Below are 12,860 nucleotides of genomic sequence, written 5' to 3' on the forward strand. Positions count from 1 at the left end.
AACGCAATACCGCATTATGCATCCCTTACACTCAAAATGCCCGGTCCATGAGGCATCATCTCATTAAAGGGAAATATCAAGTGTTCCCCGAGCACGAAGGATGGTGCGACCGCCTCGACAGCCGCACACCTACCCAGCTTTACTACTTAGAGCACCTACAAAGGTCATTAAAGACCCCGGACATGGCTCGACGAATCCGGCGTAAACATGCAAAGGCTTCATAGCCGCATAACCCTGTACAAGGGGCTCCGCACGACAATAAAGCTCAATCCTACCAATGTTTTTGTATTATGCTTTGTTTATTTTAACATAGATTTCTCGCAATATTGATTTTCCACTAAGTTCCTCTCTTTTGCAGACGAACGTCGTGCTACACCCGTCCAGGATACGGCACAACGGAGACACAGGCGCAGACGTGCAGCAGGGACCCATTTCAAGGATTCTTTTCAGATTAAGACCCTGTGTAAACCTTTTTCACTGTCTCTTGTTGATAACATCCCCCGGTTTTTGCTATACCCGAGGAGGAGGCTGGCGTCTTGGCATGTGGCCACGCCAGAACTTTGCGTGTACCTGGACACAGGGGCTTTTTTACCAAGGGCTTTTGTTCAGCCCGTCTTCATAAAGACTGAATACCTTAGGGAGTGTTCGGCGTCGCGAGTTTGGCCTTATATGCATCAGCTCTGAATCATGTCTTTGGTCAAATGTTGGGTTTGCCTGGCTCCTATGTTTTGCTGCCTTACGTTCCGCTCTATCGGCTAAGGCGGCACCAGGAGAACTACTGCGATTGTGCCCTGGTTCGGCCAGGTGAGCACCTCAGTAGAGAAAGCCGAAAACTGACTATCATGATCTAGCGAGAGACTGGTCAACCACTCGATGACTTGCCGGAATCTTTAGGATTCCTCCGCATTAACGAAGGGTCATTTCCCGGTCAGGCACACACGCGCCCCGAATTCGGGCGAGCGCGGTGCCCCTAGGGGTTATTCAGTAGCCCCACTGTCAAAATCCTATGGCTAAGTGAAAGTGATAAAGCATTATAGTCTGGTTGCCTAGTTCGCTGCGCTATCACCTCCTTTATAGGACCAAGACGTTGGATCAAGTGTGAAAAGGCGCCTTTTGCGAACACCCCCACATTATATGTGTGGGGGCTGAAGCCAACGACGGCCATCTTTCAGGTTATATACACATATACATTAACGGCCGCACAGGAGGCATTATAATTCTTGAAAGCACAAGTATAAAAGCTTTTACATCCTATCAAAAATATTGTTTTACAATAGCACATGTTATTTGAACACAACATCCTTCGAGCACTGCGTCTCTATTAAACGAGCACCCTGTAGAACTTCCTCAAAGTAGTGCTTGGCAGGTACTCAGCTTTCGTCCGAATCCTAGCATGCAACAACACTGGCCTTCATATCCGCCCAGTATGTCTTGACACGGGCAAGAGCCATCTGTGCACCCTCTATGCACGCTGACCTCTTCATTGCATCAACATGCGGCACCGAACCAAGGAACTGCTGCACCAAGCTAAAATAACTCTTCGGCTCTGGCTCTTCCGACCACAGACGACTCGTGACGTACCTCATAGTGAGTCCAGAAAACCTGTTCAGCTCCGCCCAAGCGGCCAAACGGTCGCACACCGAAAGTTGGCGCTCTGGATTATGGAATTGCGACCAAAACAGTTCTTCCAATTTATGGTCATCCAGACCCTGGAAGTGTTCGGTCGCGTCCGCGGCACTTGCCACCAAATCCAGATAAGTGTTCGCCGCACTCCACTTCCGGTCCAACGAAGCATACTTAGGATCCCCGAACTTCATCCGCAGCATATAGGGCTTTCCAGCCGCGATATCTCCGGCCTGACGTAGCTCCTCCTTCATAGCTCTCATTGCAGAGCGAGTGTCCTTGGCCTCGATAGTGACCTTTTCTAGGTCCTTCTGCGCCACCCTATCTTCTTCTTCATGAAGCTTACAACGGTCGGCAGCGTCCTTTAATTTTACAGCCATCTCGGCCATTTCCTTCTTGCTCTGGCAGTGAGCAGCCTGTTCGGCTTTTAGCTCTTCAGCCGCTTTAATGGCAGCCGCATCACTCTTCCTCGCTTGCTCCTTGGCTCGGGCAAGTTCCGCCTGAAGGTTCTCCATGGCAGCGGCACCATCTGCATTAAGCACATATGTTATAAGGCACGAGCATCAAGATCTTCTTATCAAATGTCTTTGAAGACATTACATACCTTGTGCCTCATCTAGCCGCTCATTTACAAGCGCGATGTCGGCATCTGCTACATCAAGTTGCCGCTTTAGCTCGGCAGATTCATCAGTCCGGCTAGCCACTGAACGCCTCGCCACCTACATAGGAAAGGCGACATATTATACCTGGGATTATGATCCTCTGTATGCCGTCATTTTTGACAACACACAGAGTCTCAGGGGCTACAATTTATACAGGGCGCATTTTATATATGCGGCTCTGTCAAAAGGTACATCTTTTCGCGTACCTCAAAACCTGTCAGTAAACTCCTGGCGGCCTCGTACAGTCCGCTTTCCGCGGATGAAATCCTTCTAATCACCGTGTTCATCAACACACGGTGTTCTTCTGAGATAGATGCTCGCCTGAGCGGATCCTGCAGCCCCTCCGACCGTGCACCTAAAGGTGCTGGACTAGTCCGACGACCTTTTTCAAAGTCCAGATTTGGAGAAATCCTCCGAGACGACACCTCGGGGTCACCAGCCTCGCAAGATGGTACAGCTAGGGGAGGCGTTTCTCTCTCCATCATCTCTGGACGGAGATCCCTGGAGGATGAGCTCTGCTGAGAAGGGTTCAGATCCGAACTGCAAGGTAAAATTTTGGTTATCTTCCTCAGAAAGAAAACAGGGATATCACTCATTTTAAAACCCCCCTCTTTACTTACGGCTCGTTGGAGAGCTGATCCCCTTGGGGCAGAATGCAGCCGGAGCACTCTCCGGTGCCGGACCCTCTGACGAAGATTTCTTCCCCCGCTTTGAGGCGATCGCCTTCGGGTTTTCAGAGGCATTCCTCTTCTTTCCCTGGATAGAGGAGTTCCCGATTCCTCGCTTCCTGACAGCCTCCTTCGCGGAGGTGGTAGCTTCCTTGTTCCCCTCTTTGCCTTCTTCAAAAGGCGCAATCTCCCGCATCCTGGTCAATACGGGATCCGGCGTGATCTCAGGGAGGGGGGCCGGACACCTGATAAGCCTTGCTTTCGCTATCCACTCTTGTTTAAAGGATAGCTCTTTTAAGGGCAGTTTTATGATAAATATACGGATGGCGTGTCCGGGTATGGGGCTACTTACTTGAGTATCCGGGTGATTGCAGCTCAGGCTTGCGTCCTCGGACAAGTCCGGACACCTTGCTTGTGATCCGAAAAACAATTTGTACATCTCCACGGGCGTCTTGCCCATAAAGTGTTGGAGAGCTCGTGGCCCTTCCGGATTAAATTCCCACAGGCGGAGGGGGCGATGTTTGCAGGGCAGTATGCGGCGAATTAGCATAACCTGCGCCGCTACGACCAAATTGATGTCTCTCTCTCGGAGATCTCGAATACAGCCCTGCAGCAAGGGCACGTCCTTGGACGGCCCCCAGTTAAGTCCTTTATTGACCCATGACGCTAGCCGTGGGGGGGGGACCCGAGCGAAAAGCAGGCGGCGTCACCCATGTGGTGCCCCTGGGGGCTGTGATGTAGAATCACTCCCGTTGCCATAATCCGAACTCCTCTTGGAAAGAGCCCTCGGGCCATGGAGCATCGGCAATCTTGCTTATAATTGCACCTCCGTACTCAGCGTGCTGCCCCTCGATCATCTTCGGTTCTACCTTGAAGGTTTTAAGCCACAGCCCGGAGTGAGGAGTAACGTGGAGGAAGGCCTCGCACACGACAATGAACGATGAAATTTGGAGGATGGACTCTGGATCTAAGTCGTCAAATTCTAGCCCGTAATAAAACATGAGCCCCCTCACGAAGGGATCAATCAGGAAGCCTAGCCCCCGAAGGAAGTGAGATGTGAACACCACGCTCTCACCGGGCTGGGGAGTGGGAATAGCCTGCCCTTGAGCAGGCAGCCTATGCGGGATTTCACCGGTCAGGTACCTGGCATCTCTCAGCTTTCGCATGTCTTCCTCCGTAACAGAGGAAGGCATCCACCGGCCTTGGAGGTCGGAGCCGGACATCATCGAAGGTCCGAAGTGCCTGGATCTGGAGCTTTGGGTGTTGGAACTCAAGGCAAGAGGCGGGCTTGATTGGATTGAAAAAGAGGAGGTGAGCCTTGGTCTCTTTATAAAGAGGTTGAAAACCAAGAGCCCTCCCTGTGAACGTTTGGGACTTACCTTCGATTAAAGAAGTCGTACCGATGGCGTGGTTGGGTTATCCACACCCATATTGATGAGAATCCCGGAATAAGGGGACACGATCCCTGCTTTGACAAGACGTGCCAAAGAAACCGCCTCGCTAAACACGCTGAGGTGGGACAATAAAACGATTCGAATAAAGGTTTGGCTGTGGCATGACGTCACGCTACGGAATACGTCAGCAGATTAGATTTGTGCAGATATTATTATCTCTATGGTGGTGTGTAGAGCTTATTTTACAAAGCCGGACACTATCCTTGTGTTCAACACCTTCTATGAAGTATTCGTAGGAGGAATCCGCCTTGCAATGCCGAAGACAATTTGCGCGCAGGACTCGTCGTCATTGAAGCCTGGTTCAGGGGCTACTGAGGGAGTCCTGGATTAGGGGGGGTCCGGATGGCCGGACTATGACCTTTGGCCGGACTCCTGGACTATGAAGATACAAGATGGAAGACTTCGTCCCGTGTCCGGACAGGACTTTCCTTGGCGTGGAAGGCAAGCTTGGCGATACAATATGTAGATCTCCTCCCATTGTAACCGACTCTGTGTAACCCTAGCCCTCTCCGGTGTCTATATAAACCGGAGGGTTTTAGTCCATAGGACGAACAACAATCATACCATAGGCTAGCTTCTAGGGTTTAGCCTCTCTGATCTCGTGGTAGATCAACTCTTGTACTACCCATATCATCAATATTAATCTAGCAGGAGTAGGGTTTTACCTCCATCGAGAGGGCCCGAACCTGGCTAAAAACATCGTGTCCCTTGTCTCCTGTTACCATCCGCCTAGACGCACAGTTCGGGACCCCCTACCCGAGATCCGTCGGTTTTGACACTGACACTAGTCTTGTCTTGAATTGGGAGAAGTGCCACTTTATGGTTAATGAAGGCATCGTCTTGGGGCATAAAATTTGTGAAAGTGGTATTGAAGTTGATAAAGCTAAGATTGATGCTATCGAAAAGATGCCGTGTCCCAAGGACATTATAGGTATAAGAAGTTTCCTTGGTCATGCCGGTTTTTATAGGATGTTCATTAAAGACTAATCTAAAATTTCTAGGCCTCTGACTAATCTATTACAAAAAGATATTCCTTTGGTCTTCAATGATGATTGTGTAGAAGCATTTGAAATACTTAAGAAAGCTTTGATTTCTGCACCTATTGTTCAGCCACCTAATTGGAATTTACCCTTTGAAATTATGTGTGATGCTAGTCATTATGCTGTAGGTGTTATTCTAGGACAGAGAGTTGATAAGAAATTAAATGTTATTCAATATGCTAGTAAAGCTCTAGACAATGCCCAGAGAAATTAGACAACTACTCAAAAAGAATTTTTAGTAGTTGTATTTGCGTGTGATAAATTCAGGCCTTATATTGTTGATTCCAAAATAACTATTCACACTGATCATGCTGCTATTAAATATCTTATGGAAAAGAAAGATGCTAAACCTAGACTTATTAGATAGGTTATCTTACTACAAGAATTTGATTTGCATATTATTGATAGAAAGGGAGCTGAGAACCCCGTTGCAGACAACTTGTCTAGGTTAGAGAATGTTCTTGATGACCCACTACCTATTGATGATAGCTTTCCTGATGAACAATTAGGTGTCATAAATGCTTCTCGTAGTTCTCCATGGTATGCTGATTATGCTAATTACATTGTTGATAAACTCATACCACCTAGTTTCACATACCAGCAAAAGAAAAAGTGTTTCTATGATTTAAGGCATTACTTCTGGGATGACCCACACCTTTATAAAGAAGGGGTAGATGGTGTTATTAGACGTTGTGTACCTGAGAATGAACAGGAACAGATCATACGCAAGTGTCCCTCCGAGGCATATGGAGGACACCACACTGGAGACAGAACTGCACATAAGGTATTGCAATCCGGTTTTTATTGGCCTACTCTCTTCAAAGATGTCCGTAAGTTTGTCCTGTCTTGTGATGAATGTCAAAGAATTGGTAATATTAGTAGACGTCAAGAAATGCCTATGAATTATTCTCTTGTTAATGAACCATTTGATGTTTGGGGCTTTGATTATATGGGAGTGTTTCCTTCCTCTAATGGGTATACACATATTTTAGGGTTGTTGATTACGTTACTAAGTGGGTAGAAGCTATTCCAACTAGTAGTGCTGATCATAACACCTCTATTAAGATGCTTAAAGAAGTTATTTTTCCGAGGTTTGGAGTCCCTGGATACTTAATGACTGATGGTGGTTCACATTTTATTCATGGTGCTTTCTGTAAAATGCTTGCAAAGTATGACATTAATCATAGAATTGCCTCTCCATATCACCCACAGTCTAGTGGTCAAGTAGAATTGAGTAATAGAGAGCTTAAATTAATTTTGCAAAAGACTGTTAACAGATCTATAAAGAATTGGTCCAAGAAACTTGATGATGCATTATTGGCTTATAGAACTGCATATAAAAATCCTATGGGTATGACTCTGTATAAAATGGTCTATGGGAAAGCATGTCACTTACCTCTCGAACTAGAACATAAGGCATACTGGGCTATTAAAGAGCTCAATTATGATTTTAAACTTGCCGGTGAGAAGAGGTTATTTGACATTAGCTCACTTGATGAATGGAGAACTCAAGCCTATGAGAATGCCAAACTGTTTAAGGAAAAAGTTAAAAGATGGCATGACAAAAGGATACAAAAGCATGAGTTTAATGTAGGTGATTATGTGTTGTGATACAACTCTTGTTTGAGATTTTTTACAGGAAAACTTCTCTCTAAATGGGAAGGTCCTTACGTTATCGAGGAGGTCTATCGTTCTGGTGCCATAAAAATTAACGACTTCGAAGGCACAAATCCGAAGGTGGTGAACGGTCAAAGGATCAAACATTATATCTCTTCAAGTTCTTCAATAAAGTGGATGTGCCTTGGGTATCTTTAATTTGGGACACTTATTATGCTTCGTCACCACCCCAAAGCACACAGATCTGTGGTTCTTTTTGGTGGCGTGATATCATGCGCTTATATCCCAAATTCTGCAAGCTAGCTGTTCCACAAGTTCATGCTGGTGACACGGTGCTCTTTTGGCTTGACCGTTGGCAGCTGGGAAATCGTGTTGTCCCGTTGCACGACTGTTTTCCGAGGCTTCATTCTTTTGCTGTGGATGATGCAATCACAGTTAAGGACTTTATTGAACAGCCTGATATCTTGGATCATTTCCATTTGCCTCTTTCGCAGGAGGCCTTCTCAGAATTCACACAATTACAGGCCCTCCTGCCTTTGATCAATCTGGATGGTGAGAGCAAGGACATTTGGAAGTGGCCTTCAAAGTCTGGAGTCTTTAGGGAAAAGATATATTATGACTCTTGCTTCTCACACCTAGTGGTTGATCCCATATTCAAGTGGATTTGGAAGTGTGCATGCATGCTAAAGCTAAAAGTTTTTGGTTGGCTTCTGTTAATGGATCGTTTGAACACCAGGGATATGTTGCAACGTCGGAAATGGATCATCCAGGATGATACTTGTGTGCTATGCAACCTTGCACAACATGAGGATCGGGCTCACCTTTTCTTTGCTTGCAATTTTAGCCAACGGGTTTGGAACTATCTTGGGATTTCTTGGATTGTTCAACCGAACCAAACCACATATGATATGGCTCAAGCAGTTAGGAAGGATTTTGGTCACCCTTTCTTCTCTGAGGTTATTTTCACTGCTACTTGGAATATTTGGATACAAAGGAATGGGAATATCTTCAGAAACGAACAACCCTCATTTAGAGTTTGGAGAAGAAACTTTATACATGACATCTCTCTTCTATCTCATAGGATTAGATGTAAATATAAAGATAGTCTTTGTTCTGGATTGCTAACCTTACTTAGTCTTTCTCTTGTAAGTATATTTACTTTTCTTTGTACATTTGTAAAGTTGTAACTTCTACTATTATTATTTAAAAAAAGGGATGTGAGGATGTTGCCTTGCAGTACATAGTCAAAAAAACATTATATCTCAGGTAATCCCATAAATGTTGAAACTAATGTGATTGAAACCGTAACCCCAGAGGAATACATAAGGGACACTTTCCAGAATGTTTCAGACTCTGAAAAGGAATAGGTATGAGGTACGGTAAGTAAACCGACTCCAAAACAGTTCTAATAGCATTTTTTCTCCATTTTGGAATATTTAAGAAAATAGGAAAATAAGAAGTAGTCCGGGAAGGACACGAGGCGTCCATGAGGGTGGAGGGAGCCCCCCTGCCTCGTGGGCACCTCGTGTGCTCTCCGGACTCCGTTTTCTTGCACGACACTTCTTTTGGTCGGTAAAAATTCATTATATAATCTCCCGAAGGTTTTGACCACCGTATCACGCAAATATCCTCTGTCTTTGTTTCGAGCTGTTTTTCCTGGCAGATCTAGATTTCCATGACGTCTCCAAGCTCCCCCAAGGATAAGTTTTTCGAGAAGGTCATCAACCCTACCTCGCTGAGGTGCTGCATCACCCTCAAACCATTGAGATGCATGAGGGGGTGCTACACATCCGCGATGTTGAGGGACCAAGGAGGACCGGAAGCGTGGAGACAAAACTTGAAGCAATGGAACAACAAGTGTTCAAGTGCCAAGGGATGGTGGAACGCGGACTCAACTCCAACCACATGATGATCGCGGAGTTCACCAACAATCACAAGCTGGAAGCCAAGAACATCGGGGAATCCATCTTCAAGCTTCATGAGAAAATTGAGCACCTCCAAGCCCAGATCTATGACCTGCAAAACCAAAACTGTGAGTATTGATATAGATTCAAGAGAATGAGTTTGGCTACAGATTTGAGGATCCTGGAGACTCGATCATCCTTCTATGATGGTGAGCCCATGCCTTGGAAGACGGACGACAAGCCTACATCATCAACAACTCCATAATCGCCACTTCCGAAGAGGGAGACATAAACACTTGGGTATGGGCACTCCCCTTGGCAACTTCCAAGCTTGGGGGAGGTGCCCCGGTATCGTATCACCATCACACCCCTATCATTAACGTTTTTCTTAGTTCGTTCCTTTTAGAAATATCTTGGTCTAGTAGAATAAAGCTTTTGGTATGATCTAGTTTTTAGTTTTTCCTTATGATCCTTCTATGTAATCGAGTCTGTGAGCTATATATAATAAAGATTAGTGTTGAGTCAAGGGCTTTGCTATCTTGTTATGATCTTGAGGGAATAAAAGAAAGAATAAAAAGAAATAAAGAGATCATATTGATCTTATGGAGAGTAATGACTTCACATATAAAGAGTATCATGAATAAAAGTTGTTGAGAGTTGACAAACATAGTTTTGGTCATCGTTGCAATTAATAGGAAGTAATAAAGAAATAGAGGTTATCACATATAAATACACTATCTTGGACATCTTTTATGATTGTGAGCACTCATTAAAGTATGACATGCTAAAGAGTTGATGTCGGACAAGGAAGACAACATAATGGGTTATGTTTTCTTATATTTGAAATAAAGTATATTGTCATGGATCATACAACATGTTGAGCTTGCCTTTCCCTCTCATGCTAGCCAAATTCTTTGCACCAAGTAAAGATACTACTCGTGCTTCCAATTATCCTTAAACCCAGTTTTGCCATGAGAGTCCACCATATCTACCTATGGATTGTGTAAGATCCTTCAAGTAAGTTGGCATGTTGCATGCAATAAAAATTGCTTTCTAAATATGTATGACTTATTAGTGTGGAAGAAAATAAGCTTTATACGATCTTTTGATATGGAAGTAATAAAAGCGACGAACTGCATAATAAAGGTTCGTATCACAAGTGGCAATATAAAGTGACGTTCTTTTGCATTAAGATTTCGTGCTTCCAACCATAAAAGCACATGACAACCTCTGCTTCCCTCTGTGAAGGGCTTATCTTTTACTTTCGTCTTATACTTTATGCAAGAGTCATGGTGATCTTCACCTCTCCTTTTTACATTTTATCCTTTGGCAAGCACCTCGTGTTCGAAATATCCTGATATATATATATATATATATATATATATATATATATATATATATATATATATATATATATATATATATATATACATACATATATCCAATTGAATGTAAGTTAGCATGAACTATTATTGTCGACATTGCCCTTGAGGTAAAAGGTTGGGAGGCAACACCATAAGCCCCTATCTTTCTCTGTGTCCGATTAAAACATCATACCCATAAGTATTGCGTGAGTGTTAGAAATTGTGGAAGACTAAATGATAGTTGAGTATGTGGACTTGCTGAAAAGCTCTTATGTTGACTCTTTCCAATGTTATGATAAATTGCAATTGCTTCAATGACCAAGATCATAATTGGTTGTTCTCAATGAAGTTTCTGATTCATACTTGACATTGTGAATAGATTGTTACTTGAGCGTAAGAAATCATATGACAATATATATATATATATATATATATGTTGTTGTTATAAGAATGATCATGATGGCCTCATGTCCATATTTTATTTTTATCGACACCTCTATCTCTAAACATTTGGACATATTTTTCGATTTCGGCTCCCGCTTGAGGATAAGCGAGGTCTAAGCTTGGGGGAGTTGATACGTCCATTTTGAATCATGCTTTTATATTGATATTTATTGCATTATGGGCTGTTATTACACATTATGTCACAATACTTATGCCTATTCTCTCTTATTTTACAAGGTTTACATGAAGAGGGAGAATGCCGTCAGCTGGGATTCTTGGCTGGAAAAGGAGCAAATATTAGAGACCTATTCTGCACATCTCCAAAAGTCCTGAAACTCCACAAAAGTAATTTTTGGATTTAATAAAAAATAATGAGTGAAGAAAGTACCAGAGGGGGCCCACACCGTGGCCACGAGGGTGGGGGGGGCCCTGGAAACCTTCCAGTGACCATCTTCTGCTATATGAAGTCTTTTACCCCGGAAAAAATCATAAGCAAGATTTCGGGACGAGACTCCGCCGCCATGAGGCGGAACCTTGGCAGAACCAATCTAGGGCTCTGCTAGAGCTGTTCTACTGGGGAAACTTCCCTCCAGGAGGGGGAAATCATCACCATCATCATCACCATCGATCCCCTCATCCGGAGGGGGTCAATCTCCATCAACATCTTCACCAGCACCATCTCCTCTCAAACTCTAGTTCATCTCTTGTATCCAATCTTTGTCTCAAAAACTCGGATTGGTACCTGTGGGTCACTAGTAGTGTTGATTACTCCTTATAGTTGATGCTAGTTGGTTTATTCAGTGGAAGATCATATGTTCAGATCCTTAATGCATATTTATACTCCTCTGATTATGAACATGAATATGATTTGTGAGTAGTTACGTTTGTTCCTGAGGACATGGGAGAAGTCTTGCTATAAGTAGTCATATGAATTTGGTATTCGTTCGATATTTTGATGAGATGTATGTTGTCTTTCCTCTAGTGGTGTTATGTGAACATCGACTACATGACACTTCACCATTGTTTGGGCCTATAGGAAGACATTGGGAAGTAATAAGTAGATGATGGGTTGCTAGAGTGACAGAAGCTTAAACCCTAGTTTATGCATTGCTTCGTAAGGGGATGATTTGGATCCATATGTTTCATGATATGGTTAGGTTTACCTTAATACTTATTTTGTAGTTGCGGATGCTTGCAACAGGGGTTAATCATAAGTGGGATGCTTGTCCAAGAAAGGGTAGTACCAAGCACCGGTCCACCCACATATCAAATTATCAAAGTAACGAACGTGAATCATATGAGCGTGATGAAAACTAGCTTGACGATAATTCCCATGTGTCCTCGGGAGCGCTTTTCTCTATATAAGAATTTGTCCTGGCTTTTCCTTTGCTACAAAAAGTATTGCGCCACCTTGCTGCACTTTATTTACTTTCATTGCTTGTTACCCGTTACGAATTACCTTATCACAAAACTATCTGTTATCGATAATTTCTGTGCTTGCAGAGAATACCTTACTGAAAACCACTTGTCATTTCCTTCTGCTCCTCGTTGGGTTTGACACTCTTACTTATCGAAAGGACTATGGTAGATCCCCTACACTTGTGGGTCATCAAGACTCTTTTTTGGCACTATTTCCGGGGAGTGAAGCGCCTTTGGTAAGTAGAACTTTGTAAGGAAAGATTTATATAGTGTGCTGAAATTTACTGTCACTTGTTACTATGGAACATAATCCTTTGAGGGGCTTGTTAGGGGTATCTTCACCCCGACCAGTAGAGCAAAGAGTTGCTCCTCAACCTACTGAACCTACTGAAAATATTTACTTTGAATTTCCTTCACGTATGATAGAGAAACTGCTAGCTAATCCTTTTACAGGAGATGGAACATTGCATCCCGATTTGCACTTAATCTATGTGGATGAAGTTTGTGGACTATTTAAGCTTGCAGGTATGCCCAATGATGTTGTCAAGAAAAATGTCTTCCTTTTATCTTTTAAGGGAGATGCATTGACATGGTTTAGGCTATGTGATGATATGGGATCATGGAACTATAAACGATTGAAATTGGAATTTCACCAGAAGTTTTAT

Source organism: Triticum dicoccoides, chromosome 1B (assembly GCF_002162155.2).
Source record: "Triticum dicoccoides isolate Atlit2015 ecotype Zavitan chromosome 1B, WEW_v2.0, whole genome shotgun sequence".
NCBI lineage: Eukaryota > Viridiplantae > Streptophyta > Magnoliopsida > Poales > Poaceae > Triticum > Triticum dicoccoides.